At 44.7% G+C, this 17,421-nt stretch overlaps 1 long non-coding RNA gene across 1 annotated transcript in view; it reads right to left on the bottom strand.

The window, feature by feature from the left end:
• Positions 1-2,092: 2,092 nt before the first annotated feature.
• LOC309653511 overlaps positions 2,093-17,421 on the bottom strand; it is a 232,286-nt gene continuing 216,957 nt past the window's right edge. The window contains exon 2 of the long non-coding RNA XR_014259231.1: positions 2,093-2,162. This is a non-coding gene — a long non-coding RNA (uncharacterized lncRNA). The remainder of the gene's footprint in view (positions 2,163-17,421) is intronic.

The raw sequence follows: 17,421 nt of genomic DNA, 5'->3' as shown, positions 1-17,421 counted from the left end.
GCTGATTTTCAATTTTCCCACTTTATCCCCCCATGCGTGGAAGTGCCCTATGCTCTCTAAGCTGTGTTTTTTAGATGTTTCAGGACACACCGTACACTTCTCCAGAGTGGCTGTTGGCGATTTACATCCCGCCCATCAGTGTAGCAAGGCTCCCATTTCTCCATGGCCTGTCCTGCATTTCCGGTTTTGACACTTTTTTCAGCATGGCCCTTTTGTCCGATGGGAAGCGAGACTTCTTTGTAGCGCTGATTTGCCTTTCCAGGATGCTTGGTTGGCCAAAAAGGGCGTATGCGTTTTTTCCTGAATATATTCAGGAAAAAACGCATACGCCCTTTTTGGCCAAGGGCATCATTGTCAACGTTTTGCCGCTTTTCATGTGCTTTAAAGGCGATTCGAATCTACCTCCTGAAATCTGTTACCTGCAATTCTGCCTTGATTTCAAATCCTCTTCTTTGCCTTCCCTCAATATATTTGTGGACGAGAGTTATCATTTATAACTCTGCAGGTTTGTGAATTGCAGTGCCCTGAAGCTCCATTTTACAAGTCGCATTTTTGGGAGCTGGCCGCAAAAGCGCAGGATGGCTTCAGGCCCTGTTCTGGTTCCGGGGGGCAGGCTGAGCCTGTGGTTAATTTTTCTTCCTGATGGGAAAATAGAGTGACCTGTGCCTGTCCCAACACCAAGAGCTAGTCTCTCATTGGTTCCCCGTCTTCCCGTTCATCCTCAGGACAAATTGCAACCTGTACGGAACAGGAGGTTAAAGGTGCTGATGCTCCAAGTAGGGAGATTGCTAGTAAAGTGGCTGGAATGGCGAACCCGAGCACAAGGAGATGAGAAATGAGGTGCGTTTTAGAAACCTTTCCCCATCACACGGTGTACCATCTTCTGGGTTTCTCATGCATGTTTTCGATGTAGGAAGATGCCCTTGAACCTGGAGATTTGGGAGCCATGCGATGGGTAGCACGCAGTATTACTTTAAAGGGTCTGCGTTTGCTCACCCAACCTCACCAAAACTCTCTGCCCCAAGAGTGTCCACCCTTATGTCTCATCCAGCTGTGGGTCTAGATATGGTCAATCCAGGTTGCATCACAGCCCCTGAACGAATTGTGTAAGAATTTCTCTCTCTTTCCCTGTCTTTGTTTCATGGGTTTTTAAAAGTAATTTATTTTTATAATGGGGTTTAGCTGCTTTTCACGGCTGTGTTTATGCCGCTTTACACCCACTTGACACACTAACAGAGAGATATCAATACATAGGTTTTAAGATTATTACTAGTCAGATATATTCTTGTGCGGTGAATCGGGCGTGTTGAGTCCAGTTCTCTGAGCAAGGAGTAGGTCTTGTCTATTACATATTGGGTTTATGGAACGGTATCTGAGCTAATTTGAAACTCTTGTTTTATGTATCACCCCACCTCACCTTTCCCGTTAAGCAGCCATAGTGTGTTTTCTGCATGTGTGACTCTGTTCTGTTTTGTAATTCAGTTCAAGTGTAACGGTTTTTACATTCCCTCTATAAGTGACACCTTATGAGAAGTGTCCTTTTCTGTGTGACTTATTTCACTTAGAATCGTCTTACCTAAATCCACTCATCATGCTGCTACTAGCCTTATGACATTGATTTCATGGCTGAGTGATATTCCATTGTACATAAGGACCACAACTTTTTGATCCATTTTTCGCTTTCCTGGGATATTTAAGGTGGAATGAAGTGGAGGTCCTTGTCAACAGAGCAGCCCTAAACTTTGGGGTGCTTGTGTCTTGCTGATTTTCAATTTTCCCACTTTATCCCCCCATGCGTGGAAGTGCCCTATGCTCTCTAAGCTGTGTTTTTTAGATGTTTCAGGACACACCGTACACTTCTCCAGAGTGGCTGTTGGCGATTTACATCCCGCCCATCAGTGTAGCAAGGCTCCCATTTCTCCATGGCCTGTCCTGCATTTCCGGTTTTGACACTTTTTTCAGCATGGCCCTTTTGTCCGATGGGAAGCGAGACTTCTTTGTAGCGCTGATTTGCCTTTCCAGGATGCTTGGTTGGCTAAAAAGGGCGTATGCGTTTTTTCCTGAATATATTCAGGAAAAAACGCATACGCCCTTTTTGGCCAAGGGCATCATTGTCAACGTTTTGCCGCTTTTCATGTGCTTTAAAGACGATTCGAATCTACCTCCTGAAATCTGTTACCTGCAATTCTGCCTTGATTTCAAATCCTCTTCTTTGCCTTCCCTCAATATATTTGTGGACGAGAGTTATCATTTATAACTCTGCAGGTTTGTGAATTGCAGTGCCCTGAAGCTCCATTTTACAAGTCGCATTTTTGGGAGCTGGCCGCAAAAGCGCAGGATGGCTTCAGGCCCTGTTCTGGTTCCGGGGGGCAGGCTGAGCCTGTGGTTAATTCTTCTTCCTGATGGGAAAATAGAGTGACCTGTGCCTGTCCCAACACCAAGAGCTAGTCTCTCATTGGTTCCCCGTCTTCCCGTTCATCCTCAGGACAAATTGCAACCTGTACGGAACAGGAGGTTAAAGGTGCTGATGCTCCAAGTAGGGAGATTGCTAGTAAAGTGGCTGGAATGGCGAACCCGAGCACAAGGAGATGAGAAATGAGGTGCGTTTTAGAAACCTTTCCCCATCACACGGTGTACCATCTTCTGGGTTTCTCATGCATGTTTTCGATGTAGGAAGATGCCTTTGAACCTGGAGATTTGGGACCCATGCGATGGGTAGCACGCAGTATTACTTTAAAGGGTCTGCGTTTGCTCACCCAACCTCACCAAACCTCTCAGCCCCAAGAGTGTCCACCCTTATGTCTCATCCAGCTGTGGGTCTAGATATGGTCAATCCAGGTTGCATCACAGCCCCTGAACGAATTGTGTAAGAATTTCTCTCTCTTTCCCTGTCTTTGTTTCATGGGTTTTTAAAAGTAATTTATTTTTATAATGGGGTTTAGCTGCTTTTCACGGCTGTGTTTATGCCGCTTTACACCCACTTGACACACTAACAGAGAGATATCAATACATAGGTTTTAAGATTATTACTAGTCAGATATATTCTTGTGCGGTGAATCGGGCGTGTTGAGTCCAGTTCTCTGAGCAAGGAGTAGGTCTTGTCTATTACATATTGGGTTTATGGAACGGTATCTGAGCTAATTTGAAACTCTTGTTTTATGTATCACCCCACCTCACCTTTCCCGTTAAGCAGCCATAGTGTGTTTTCTGCATGTGTGACTCTGTTCTGTTTTGTAATTCAGTTCAAGTGTAACGGTTTTTACATTCCCTCTATAAGTGACACCTTATGAGAAGTGTCCTTTTCTGTGTGACTTATTTCACTTAGAATCGTCTTACCTAAATCCACTCATCATGCTGCTACTAGCCTTATGACATTGATTTCATGGCTGAGTGATATTCCATTGTACATAAGGACCACAACTTTTTGATCCATTTTTCGCTTTCCTGGGATATTTAAGGTGGAATGAAGTGGAGGTCCTTGTCAACAGAGCAGCCCTAAACTTTGGGGTGCTTGTGTCTTGCTGATTTTCAATTTTCCCACTTTATCCCCCCATGCGTGGAAGTGCCCTATGCTCTCTAAGCTGTGTTTTTTAGATGTTTCAGGACACACCGTACACTTCTCCAGAGTGGCTGTTGGCGATTTACATCCCGCCCATCAGTGTAGCAAGGCTCCCATTTCTCCATGGCCTGTCCTGCATTTCCGGTTTTGACACTTTTTTCAGCATGGCCCTTTTGTCCGATGGGAAGCGAGACTTCTTTGTAGCGCTGATTTGCCTTTCCAGGATGCTTGGTTGGCCAAAAAGGGCGTATGCGTTTTTTCCTGAATATATTCAGGAAAAAACGCATACGCCCTTTTTGGCCAAGGGCATCATTGTCAACGTTTTGCCGCTTTTCATGTGCTTTAAAGGCGATTCGAATCTACCTCCTGAAATCTGTTACCTGCAATTCTGCCTTGATTTCAAATCCTCTTCTTTGCCTTCCCTCAATATATTTGTGGACGAGAGTTATCATTTATAACTCTGCAGGTTTGTGAATTGCAGTGCCCTGAAGCTCCATTTTACAAGTCGCATTTTTGGGAGCTGGCCGCAAAAGCGCAGGATGGCTTCAGGCCCTGTTCTGGTTCCGGGGGGCAGGCTGAGGCTGTGGTTAATTCTTCTTCCTGATGGGAAAATAGAGTGACCTGTGCCTGTCCCAACACCAAGAGCTAGTCTCTCATTGGTTCCCCGTCTTCCCGTTCATCCTCAGGACAAATTGCAACCTGTACGGAACAGGAGGTTAAAGGTGCTGATGCTCCAAGTAGGGAGATTGCTAGTAAAGTGGCTGGAATGGCGAACCCGAGCACAAGGAGATGAGAAATGAGGTGCGTTTTAGAAACCTTTCCCCATCACACGGTGTACCATCTTCTGGGTTTCTCATGCATGTTTTCGATGTAGGAAGATGCCTTTGAACCTGGAGATTTGGGACCCATGCGATGGGTAGCACGCAGTATTACTTTAAAGGGTCTGCGTTTGCTCACCCAACCTCACCAAACCTCTCAGCCCCAAGAGTGTCCACCCTTCTGTCTCATCCAGCTGTGGGTCTAGATATGGTCAATCCAGGTTGCATCACAGCCCCTGAACGAATTGTGTAAGAATTTCTCTCTCTTTCCCTGTCTTTGTTTCATGGGTTTTTAAAAGTAATTTATTTTTATAATGGGGTTTAGCTGCTTTTCACGGCTGTGTTTATGCCGCTTTACACCCACTTGACACACTAACAGAGAGATATCAATACATAGGTTTTAAGATTATTACTAGTCAGATATAATCTTGTGCGGTGAATCGGGCGTGTTGAGTCCAGGTCTCTGAGCAAGGAGTAGGACTTGTCTATTACATATTGGGTTTATGGAACGGTATCTGAGCTAATTTGAAACTCTTGTTTTATGTATCACCCCACCTCACCTTTCCCGTTAAGCAGCCATAGTGTGTTTTCTGCATGTGTGACTCTGTTCTGTTTTGTAATTCAGTTCAAGTGTAACGGTTTTTACATTCCCTCTATAAGTGACACCTTATGAGAAGTGTCCTTTTCTGTGTGACTTATTTCACTTAGAATCGTCTTACCTAAATCCACTCATCATGCTGCTACTAGCCTTATGACATTGATTTCATGGCTGAGTGATATTCCATTGTACATAAGGACCACAACTTTTTTATCCATTTTTCGCTTTCCTGGGATATTTAAGGTGGAATGAAGTGGAGGTCCTTGTCAACAGAGCAGCCCTAAACTTTGGGGTGCTTGTGTCTTGCTGATTTTCAATTTTCCCACTTTATCCCCCCATGCGTGGAAGTGCCCTATGCTCTCTAAGCTGTGTTTTTTAGATGTTTCAGGACACACCGTACACTTCTCCAGAGTGGCTGTTGACGATTTACATCCCGCCCATCAGTGTAGCAAGGCTCCCATTTCTCCATGGCCTGTCCTGCATTTCCGGTTTTGACACTTTTCTCAGCATGGCCCTTTTGTCCGATGGGAAGCGAGACTTCTTTGTAGCGCTGATTTGCCTTTCCAGGATGCTTGGTTGGCCAAAAAGGGCGTATGCGTTTTTTCCTGAATATATTCAGGAAAAAACGCATACGCCCTTTTTGGCCAAGGGCATCATTGTCAACGTTTTGCCGCTTTTCATGTGCTTTAAAGGCGATTCGAATCTACCTCCTGAAATCTTTTACCTGCAATTCTGCCTTGATTTCAAATCCTCTTCTTTGCCTTCCCTCAATATATTTGTGGACGAGAGTTATCATTTATAACTCTGCAGGTTTGTGAATTGCAGTGCCCTGAAGCTCCATTTTACAAGTCGCTTTTTTGGGAGCTGGCCGCAAAAGCGCAGGATGGCTTCAGGCCCTGTTCTGGTTCCGGGGGGCAGGCTGAGCCTGTGGATAATTCTTCTTCCTGATGGGAAAATAGAGTGACCTGTGCCTGTCCCAACACCAAGAGCTAGTCTCTCATTGGTTCCCCGTCTTCCCGTTCATCCTCAGGACAAATTGCAACCTGTACGGAACAGGAGGTTAAAGGTGCTGATGCTCCAAGTAGGGAGATTGCTAGTAAAGTGGCTGGAATGGCGAACCCGAGCACAAGGAGATGAGAAATGAGGTGCGTTTTAGAAACCTTTCCCCATCACACGGTGTACCATCTTCTGGGTTTCTCATGCATGTTTTCGATGTAGGAAGATGCCCTTGAACCTGGAGATTTGGGAGCCATGCGATGGGTAGCACGCAGTATTACTTTAAAGGGTCTGCGTTTGCTCACCCAACCTCACCAAACCTCTCTGCCCCAAGAGTGTCCACCCTTATGTCTCATCCAGCTGTGGGTCTAGATATGGTCAATCCAGGTTGCATCACAGCCCCTGAACGAATTGTGTAAGAATTTCTCTCTCTTTCCCTGTCTTTGTTTCATGGGTTTTTAAAAGTAATTTATTTTTATAATGGGGTTTAGCTGCTTTTCACGGCTGTGTTTATGCCGCTTTACACCCACTTGACACACTAACAGAGAGATATCAATACATAGGTTTTAAGATTATTACTAGTCAGATATATTCTTGTGCGGTGAATCGGGCGTGTTGAGTCCAGTTCTCTGAGCAAGGAGTAGGTCTTGTCTATTACATATTGGGTTTATGGAACGGTATCTGAGCTAATTTGAAACTCTTGTTTTATGTATCACCCCACCTCACCTTTCCCGTTAAGCAGCCATAGTGTGTTTTCTGCATGTGTGACTCTGTTCTGTTTTGTAATTCAGTTCAAGTGTAACGGTTTTTACATTCCCTCTATAAGTGACACCTTATGAGAAGTGTCCTTTTCTGTGTGACTTATTTCACTTAGAATCGTCTTACCTAAATCCACTCATCATGCTGCTACTAGCCTTATGACATTGATTTCATGGCTGAGTGATATTCCATTGTACATAAGGACCACAACTTTTTGATCCATTTTTCGCTTTCCTGGGATATTTAAGGTGGAATGAAGTGGAGGTCCTTGTCAATAGAGCAGCCCTAAACTTTGGGGTGCTTGTGTCTTGCTGATTTTCAATTTTCCCACTTTATCCCCCCATGCGTGGAAGTGCCCTATGCTCTCTAAGCTGTGTTTTTTAGATGTTTCAGGACACACCGTACACTTCTCCAGAGTGGCTGTTGGCGATTTACATCCCGACCATCAGTGTAGCAAGGCTCCCATTTCTCCATGGCCTGTCCTGCATTTCTGGTTTTGACACTTTTTTCAGCATGGCCCTTTTGACCGATGGGAAGCGAGACTTCTTTGTAGCGCTGATTTGCCTTTCCATGTTGCTTGGTTGGACAAAAAGGGCGTATGCGTTTTTTCCTGAATATATTCAGGAAAAAACGCATACGCCCTTTTTGGCCAAGGGCATCGTTGTCAATGTTTTGCCGCTTTTCATGTGCTTTAAAGGCGATTCGAATCTACCTCCTGAAATCTGTTTCCTGCAATTCTGCCTTGATTTCAAATCCTCTTCTTTTCCTTCCCTCAATATATTTGTGGACGAGAGTTATCATTTATAACTCTGCAGGTTTGTGAATTGCAGTGCCCTGAAGCTCCATTTTACAAGTCGCTTTTTTGGGAGCTGGCCGCAAAAGCGCAGGATGTCTTCAGGCCCTGTTCTGGTTCCGGGGGGCAGGCTGAGCCTGTGGTTAATTCTTCTTCCTGATGGGAAAATAGAGTGACCTGTGCCTGTCCCAACACCAAGAGCTAGTCTCTCATTGGTTCCCCGTCTTCCCGTTCATCCTCAGGACAAATTGCAACCTGTAAGGAACAGGAGGTTAAAGGTGCTGATGCTCCAAGTAGGGAGATTGCTAGTAAAGTGGCTGGAATGGCGAACCCGAGCACAAGGAGATGAGAAATGAGGTGCGTTTTAGAAACCTTTCCCCATCACACGGTGTACCATCTTCTGGGTTTCTCATGCATGTTTTCGATGTAGGAAGATGCCCTTGAACCTGGAGATTTGGGACCCATGCGATGGTAGCACGCAGTATTACTTTAAAGGGTCTGTGTTTGCTCACCCAACCTCACCAAACCTCTCAGCCCCAAGAGTGTTCACCCTTATGTCTCATCCAGCTGTGGGTCTAGATATGGTCAATCCAGGTTGCATCACAGCCCCTGAACGAATTGTGTAAGAATTTCTCTCTCTTTCCCTGTCTTTGTTTCATGGGTTTTGAAAAGTAATTTATTTTTATAATGGGGTTTAGCTGCTTTTCACGGCTGTGTTTATGCCGCTTTACACCCACTTGACACACTAACAGAGAGATATCAATACATAGGTTTTAAGATTATTACTAGTCAGATATATTCTTGTGCGGTGAATCGGGCGTGTTGAGTCCAGTTCTCTGAGCAAGGAGTAGGTCTTGTCTATTACATATTGGGTTTATGGAACGGTATCTGAGCTAATTTGAAACTCTTGTTTTATGTATCACCCCACCTCACCTTTCCCGTTAAGCAGCCATAGTGTGTTTTCTGCATGTGTGACTCTGTTCTGTTTTGTAATTCAGTTCAAGTGTAACGGTTTTTACATTCCCTCTATAAGTGACACCTTATGAGAAGTGTCCTTTTCTGTGTGACTTATTTCACTTAGAATCGTCTTACCTAAATCCACTCATCATGCTGCTACTAGCCTTATGACATTGATTTCATGGCTGAGTGATATTCCATTGTACATAAGGACCACAACTTTTTGATCCATTTTTCGCTTTCCTGGGATATTTAAGGTGGAATGAAGTGGAGGTCCTTGTCAACAGAGCAGCCCTAAACTTTGGGGTGCTTGTGTCTTGCTGATTTTCAATTTTCCCACTTTATCTCCCCATGCGTGGAAGTGCCCTATGCTCTCTAAGCTGTGTTTTTTAGATGTTTCAGGACACACCGTACACTTCTCCAGAGTGGCTGTTGGCGATTTACATCCCGCCCATCAGTGTAGCAAGGCTCCCATTTCTCCATGGCCTGTCCTGCATTTCCGGTTTTGACACTTTTTTCAGCATGGCCCTTTTGTCCGATGGGAAGCGAGACTTCTTTGTAGCGCTGATTTGCCTTTCCAGGATGCTTGGTTGGCTAAAAAGGGCGTATGCGTTTTTTCCTGAATATATTCAGGAAAAAACGCATACGCCCTTTTTGGCCAAGGGCATCATTGTCAACGTTTTGCCGCTTTTCATGTGCTTTAAAGGCGATTCGAATCTACCTCCTGAAATCTGTTACCTGCAATTCTGCCTTGATTTCAAATCCTCTTCTTTGCCTTCCCTCAATATATTTGTGGACGAGAGTTATCATTTATAACTCTGCAGGTTTGTGAATTGCAGTGCCCTGAAGCTCCATTTTACAAGTCGCATTTTTGGGAGCTGGCCGCAAAAGCGCAGGATGGCTTCAGGCCCTGTTCTGGTTCCGGGGGGCAGGCTGAGCCTGTGGTTAATTCTTCTTCCTGATGGGAAAATAGAGTGACCTGTGCCTGTCCCAACACCAAGAGCTAGTCTCTCATTGGTTCCCCGTCTTCCCGTTCATCCTCAGGACAAATTGCAACCTGTACGGAACAGGAGGTTAAAGGTGCTGATGCTCCAAGTAGGGAGATTGCTAGTAAAGTGGCTGGAATGGCGAACCCGAGCACAAGGAGATGAGAAATGAGGTGCGTTTTAGAAACCTTTCCCCATCACACGGTGTACCATCTTCTGGGTTTCTCATGCATGTTTTCGATGTAGGAAGATGCCTTTGAACCTGGAGATTTGGGAGCCATGCGATGGGTAGCACGCAGTATTACTTTAAAGGGTCTGCGTTTGCTCACCCAACCTCACCAAACCTCTCAGCCCCAAGAGTGTCCACCCTTATGTCTCATCCAGCTGTGGGTCTAGATATGGTCAATCCAGGTTGCATCACAGCCCCTGAACGAATTGTGTAAGAATTTCTCTCTCTTTCCCTGTCTTTGTTTCATGGGTTTTTAAAAGTAATTTATTTTTATAATGGGGTTTAGCTGCTTTTCACGGCTGTGTTTATGCCGCTTTACACCCACTTGACACACTAACAGAGAGATATCAATACATAGGTTTTAAGATTATTACTAGTCAGATATATTCTTGTGCGGTGAATCGGGCGTGTTGAGTCCAGTTCTCTGAGCAAGGAGTAGGTCTTGTGTATTACATATTGGGTTTATGGAACGGTATCTGAGCTAATTTGAAACTCTTGTTTTATGTATCACCCCACCTCACCTTTCCCGTTAAGCAGCCATAGTGTGTTTTCTGCATGTGTGACTCTGTTCTGTTTTGTAATTCAGTTCAAGTGTAACGGTTTTTACATTCCCTCTATAAGTGACACCTTATGAGAAGTGTCCTTTTCTGTGTGACTTATTTCACTTAGAATCGTCTTACCTAAATCCACTCATCATGCTGCTACTAGCCTTATGACATTGATTTCATGGCTGAGTGATATTCCATTGTACATAAGGACCACAACTTTTTGATCCATTTTTCGCTTTCCTGGGATATTTAAGGTGGAATGAAGTGGAGGTCCTTGTCAACAGAGCAGCCCTAAACTTTGGGGTGCTTGTGTCTTGCTGATTTTCAATTTTCCCACTTTATCCCCCCATGCGTGGAAGTGCCCTATGCTCTCTAAGCTGTGTTTTTTAGATGTTTCAGGACACACCGTACACTTCTCCAGAGTGGCTGTTGGCGATTTACATCCCGCCCATCAGTGTAGCAAGGCTCCCATTTCTCCATGGCCTGTCCTGCATTTCCGGTTTTGACACTTTTTTCACCATGGCCCTTTTGTCCGATGGGAAGCGAGACTTCTTTGTAGCGCTGATTTGCCTTTCCAGGATGCTTGGTTGGCCAAAAAGGGCGTATGCGTTTTTTCCTGAATATATTCAGGAAAAAACGCATACGCCCTTTTTGGCCAAGGGCATCATTGTCAACGTTTTGCCGCTTTTCATGTGCTTTAAAGGCGATTCGAATCTACCTCCTGAAATCTGTTACCTGCAATTCTGCCTTGATTTCAAATCCTCTTCTTTGCCTTCCCTCAATATATTTGTGGACGAGAGTTATCATTTATAACTCTGCAGGTTTGTGAATTGCAGTGCCCTGAAGCTCCATTTTACAAGTCGCATTTTTGGGAGCTGGCCGCAAAAGCGCAGGATGGCTTCAGGCCCTGTTCTGGTTCCGGGGGGCAGGCTGAGGCTGTGGTTAATTCTTCTTCCTGATGGGAAAATAGATTGACCTGTGCCTGTCCCAACACCAAGAGCTAGTCTCTCATTGGTTCCCCGTCTTCCCGTTCATCCTCAGGACAAATTGCAACCTGTACGGAACAGGAGGTTAAAGGTGCTGATGCTCCAAGTAGGGAGATTGCTAGTAAAGTGGCTGGAATGGCGAACCCGAGCACAAGGAGATGAGAAATGAGGTGCGTTTTAGAAACCTTTCCCCATCACACGGTGTACCATCTTCTGGGTTTCTCATGCATGTTTTCGATGTAGGAAGATGCCTTTGAACCTGGAGATTTGGGACCCATGCGATGGGTAGCACGCAGTATTACTTTAAAGGGTCTGCGTTTGCTCACCCAACCTCACCAAACCTCTCAGCCCCAAGAGTGTCCACCCTTCTGTCTCATCCAGCTGTGGGTCTAGATATGGTCAATCCAGGTTGCATCACAGCCCCTGAACGAATTGTGTAAGAATTTCTCTCTCTTTCCCTGTCTTTGTTTCATGGGTTTTTAAAAGTAATTTATTTTTATAATGGGGTTTAGCTGCTTTTCATGGCTGTGTTTATGCCGCTTTACACCCACTTGACACACTAACAGAGAGATATCAATACATAGGTTTTAAGATTATTACTAGTCAGATATAATCTTGTGCGGTGAATCGGGCGTTTTGAGTCCAGGTCTCTGAGCAAGGAGTAGGACTTGTCTATTACATATTGGGTTTATGGAACGGTATCTGAGCTAATTTGAAACTCTTGTTTTATGTATCACCCCACCTCACCTTTCCCGTTAAGCAGCCATAGTGTGTTTTCTGCATGTGTGACTCTGTTCTGTTTTGTAATTCAGTTCAAGTGTAACGGTTTTTACATTCCCTCTATAAGTGACACCTTATGAGAAGTGTCCTTTTCTGTGTGACTTATTTCACTTAGAATCGTCTTACCTAAATCCACTCATCATGCTGCTACTAGCCTTATGACATTGATTTCATGGCTGAGTGATATTCCATTGTACATAAGGACCACAACTTTTTTATCCATTTTTCGCTTTCCTGGGATATTTAAGGTGGAATGAAGTGGAGGTCCTTGTCAACAGAGCAGCCCTAAACTTTGGGGTGCTTGTGTCTTGCTGATTTTCAATTTTCCCACTTTATCCCCCCATGCGTGGAAGTGCCCTATGCTCTCTAAGCTGTGTTTTTTAGATGTTTCAGGACACACCGTACACTTCTCCAGAGTGGCTGTTGACGATTTACATCCCGCCCATCAGTGTAGCAAGGCTCCCATTTCTCCATGGCCTGTCCTGCATTTCCGGTTTTGACACTTTTTTCAGCATGGCCCTTTTGTCCGATGGGAAGCGAGACTTCTTTGTAGCGCTGATTTGCCTTTCCAGGATGCTTGGTTGGCCAAAAAGGGCGTATGCGTTTTTTCCTGAATATATTCAGGAAAAAACGCATACGCCCTTTTTGGCCAAGGGCATCATTGTCAACGTTTTGCCGCTTTTCATGTGCTTTAAAGGCGATTCGAATCTACCTCCTGAAATCTTTTACCTGCAATTCTGCCTTGATTTCAAATCCTCTTCTTTGCCTTCCCTCAATATATTTGTGGACGAGAGTTATCATTTATAACTCTGCAGGTTTGTGAATTGCAGTGCCCTGAAGCTCCATTTTACAAGTCGCTTTTTTGGGAGCTGGCCGCAAAAGCGCAGGATGGCTTCAGGCCCTGTTCTGGTTCCGGGGGGCAGGCTGAGCCTGTGGATAATTCTTCTTCCTGATGGGAAAATAGAGTGACCTGTGCCTGTCCCAACACCAAGAGCTAGTCTCTCATTGGTTCCCCGTCTTCCCGTTCATCCTCAGGACAAATTGCAACCTGTACGGAACAGGAGGTTAAAGGTGCTGATGCTCCAAGTAGGGAGATTGCTAGTAAAGTGGCTGGAATGGCGAACCCGAGCACAAGGAGATGAGAAATGAGGTGCGTTTTAGAAACCTTTCCCCATCACACGGTGTACCATCTTCTGGGTTTCTCATGCATGTTTTCGATGTAGGAAGATGCCCTTGAACCTGGAGATTTGGGAGCCATGCGATGGGTAGCACGCAGTATTACTTTAAAGGGTCTGCGTTTGCTCACCCAACCTCACCAAACCTCTCTGCCCCAAGAGTGTCCACCCTTATGTCTCATCCAGCTGTGGGTCTAGATATGGTCAATCCAGGTTGCATCACAGCCCCTGAACGAATTGTGTAAGAATTTCTCTCTCTTTCCCTGTCTTTGTTTCATGGGTTTTTAAAAGTAATTTATTTTTATAATGGGGTTTAGCTGCTTTTCACGGCTGTGTTTATGCCGCTTTACACCCACTTGACACACTAACAGAGAGATATCAATACATAGGTTTTAAGATTATTACTAGTCAGATATATTCTTGTGCGGTGAATCGGGCGTGTTGAGTCCAGTTCTCTGAGCAAGGAGTAGGTCTTGTCTATTACATATTGGGTTTATGGAACGGTATCTGAGCTAATTTGAAACTCTTGTTTTATGTATCACCCCACCTCACCTTTCCCGTTAAGCAGCCATAGTGTGTTTTCTGCATGTGTGACTCTGTTCTGTTTTGTAATTCAGTTCAAGTGTAACGGTTTTTACATTCCCTCTATAAGTGACACCTTATGAGAAGTGTCCTTTTCTGTGTGACTTATTTCACTTAGAATCGTCTTACCTAAATCCACTCATCATGCTGCTACTAGCCTTATGACATTGATTTCATGGCTGAGTGATATTCCATTGTACATAAGGACCACAACTTTTTGATCCATTTTTCGCTTTCCTGGGATATTTAAGGTGGAATGAAGTGGAGGTCCTTGTCAATAGAGCAGCCCTAAACTTTGGGGTGCTTGTGTCTTGCTGATTTTCAATTTTCCCACTTTATCCCCCCATGCGTGGAAGTGCCCTATGCTCTCTAAGCTGTGTTTTTTAGATGTTTCAGGACACACCGTACACTTCTCCAGAGTGGCTGTTGGCGATTTACATCCCGACCATCAGTGTAGCAAGGCTCCCATTTCTCCATGGCCTGTCCTGCATTTCTGGTTTTGACACTTTTTTCAGCATGGCCCTTTTGACCGATGGGAAGCGAGACTTCTTTGTAGCGCTGATTTGCCTTTCCATGTTGCTTGGTTGGACAAAAAGGGCGTATGCGTTTTTTCCTGAATATATTCAGGAAAAAACGCATACGCCGTTTTTGGCCAAGGGCATCGTTGTCAATGTTTTGCCGCTTTTCATGTGCTTTAAAGGCGATTCGAATCTACCTCCTGAAATCTGTTTCCTGCAATTCTGCCTTGATTTCAAATCCTCTTCTTTTCCTTCCCTCAATATATTTGTGGACGAGAGTTATCATTTATAACTCTGCAGGTTTGTGAATTGCAGTGCCCTGAAGCTCCATTTTACAAGTCGCTTTTTTGGGAGCTGGCCGCAAAAGCGCAGGATGTCTTCAGGCCCTGTTCTGGTTCCGGGGGGCAGGCTGAGCCTGTGGTTAATTCTTCTTCCTGATGGGAAAATAGAGTGACCTGTGCCTGTCCCAACACCAAGAGCTAGTCTCTCATTGGTTCCCCGTCTTCCCGTTCATCCTCAGGACAAATTGCAACCTGTAAGGAACAGGAGGTTAAAGGTGCTGATGCTCCAAGTAGGGAGATTGCTAGTAAAGTGGCTGGAATGGCGAACCCGAGCACAAGGAGATGAGAAATGAGGTGCGTTTTAGAAACCTTTCCCCATCACACGGTGTACCATCTTCTGGGTTTCTCATGCATGTTTTCGATGTAGGAAGATGCCCTTGAACCTGGAGATTTGGGACCCATGCGATGGTAGCACGCAGTATTACTTTAAAGGGTCTGCGTTTGCTCACCCAACCTCACCAAACCTCTCAGCCCCAAGAGTGTTCACCCTTATGTCTCATCCAGCTGTGGGTCTAGATATGGTCAATCCAGGTTGCATCACAGCCCCTGAACGAATTGTGTAAGAATTTCTCTCTCTTTCCCTGTCTTTGTTTCATGGGTTTTGAAAAGTAATTTATTTTTATAATGGGGTTTAGCTGCTTTTCACGGCTGTGTTTATGCCGCTTTACACCCACTTGACACACTAACAGAGAGATATCAATACATAGGTTTTAAGATTATTACTAGTCAGATATATTCTTGTGCGGTGAATCGGGCGTGTTGAGTCCAGTTCTCTGAGCAAGGAGTAGGTCTTGTCTATTACATATTGGGTTTATGGAACGGTATCTGAGCTAATTTGAAACTCTTGTTTTATGTATCACCCCACCTCACCTTTCCCGTTAAGCAGCCATAGTGTGTTTTCTGCATGTGTGACTCTGTTCTGTTTTGTAATTCAGTTCAAGTGTAACGGTTTTTACATTCCCTCTATAAGTGACACCTTAGGAGAAGTGTCCTTTTCTGTGTGACTTATTTCACTTAGAATCGTCTTACCTAAATCCACTCATCATGCTGCTACTAGCCTTATGACATTGATTTCATGGCTGAGTGATATTCCATTGTACATAAGGACCACAACTTTTTGATCCATTTTTCGCTTTCCTGGGATATTTAAGGTGGAATGAAGTGGAGGTCCTTGTCAACAGAGCAGCCCTAAACTTTGGGGTGCTTGTGTCTTGCTGATTTTCAATTTTCCCACTTTATCTCCCCATGCGTGGAAGTGCCCTATGCTCTCTAAGCTGTGTTTTTTAGATGTTTCAGGACACACCGTACACTTCTCCAGAGTGGCTGTTGGCGATTTACATCCCGCCCATCAGTGTAGCAAGGCTCCCATTTCTCCATGGCCTGTCCTGCATTTCCGGTTTTGACACTTTTTTCAGCATGGCCCTTTTGTCCGATGGGAAGCGAGACTTCTTTGTAGCGCTGATTTGCCTTTCCAGGATGCTTGGTTGGCTAAAAAGGGCGTATGCGTTTTTTCCTGAATATATTCAGGAAAAAACGCATACGCCCTTTTTGGCCAAGGGCATCATTGTCAACGTTTTGCCGCTTTTCATGTGCTTTAAAGGCGATTCGAATCTACCTCCTGAAATCTGTTACCTGCAATTCTGCCTTGATTTCAAATCCTCTTCTTTGCCTTCCCTCAATATATTTGTGGACGAGAGTTATCATTTATAACTCTGCAGGTTTGTGAATTGCAGTGCCCTGAAGCTCCATTTTACAAGTCGCATTTTTGGGAGCTGGCCGCAAAAGCGCAGGATGGCTTCAGGCCCTGTTCTGGTTCCGGGGGGCAGGCTGAGCCTGTGGTTAATTCTTCTTCCTGATGGGAAAATAGAGTGACCTGTGCCTGTCCCAACACCAAGAGCTAGTCTCTCATTGGTTCCCCGTCTTCCCGTTCATCCTCAGGACAAATTGCAACCTGTACGGAACAGGAGGTTAAAGGTGCTGATGCTCCAAGTAGGGAGATTGCTAGTAAAGTGGCTGGAATGGCGAACCCGAGCACAAGGAGATGAGAAATGAGGTGCGTTTTAGAAACCTTTCCCCATCACACGGTGTACCATCTTCTGGGTTTCTCATGCATGTTTTCGATGTAGGAAGATGCCTTTGAACCTGGAGATTTGGGAGCCATGCGATGGGTAGCACGCAGTATTACTTTAAAGGGTCTGCGTTTGCTCACCCAACCTCACCAAACCTCTCAGCCCCAAGAGTGTCCACCCTTATGTCTCATCCAGCTGTGGGTCTAGATATGGTCAATCCAGGTTGCATCACAGCCCCTGAACGAATTGTGTAAGAATTTCTCTCTCTTTCCCTGTCTTTGTTTCATGGGTTTTTAAAAGTAATTTATTTTTATAATGGGGTTTAGCTGCTTTTCACGGCTGTGTTTATGCCGCTTTACACCCACTTGACACACTAACAGAGAGATATCAATACATAGGTTTTAAGATTATTACTAGTCAGATATATTCTTGTGCGGTGAATCGGGCGTGTTGAGTCCAGTTCTCTGAGCAAGGAGTAGGTCTTGTCTATTACATATTGGGTTTATGGAACGGTATCTGAGCTAATTTGAAACTCTTGTTTTATGTATCACCCCACCTCACCTTTCCCGTTAAGCAGCCATAGTGTGTTTTCTGCATGTGTGACTCTGTTCTGTTTTGTAATTCAGTTCAAGTGTAACGGTTTTTACATTCCCTCTATAAGTGACACCTTATGAGAAGTGTCCTTTTCTGTGTGACTTATTTCACTTAGAATCGTCTTACCTAAATC

The sequence above is a fragment of the Balaenoptera physalus genome (assembly GCF_965194825.1).
Source record: "Balaenoptera physalus genome assembly, contig: HAP1_SCAFFOLD_445, whole genome shotgun sequence".
NCBI lineage: Eukaryota > Metazoa > Chordata > Mammalia > Artiodactyla > Balaenopteridae > Balaenoptera > Balaenoptera physalus.
This window is presented reverse-complemented; position numbering and strand designations above follow the sequence as displayed.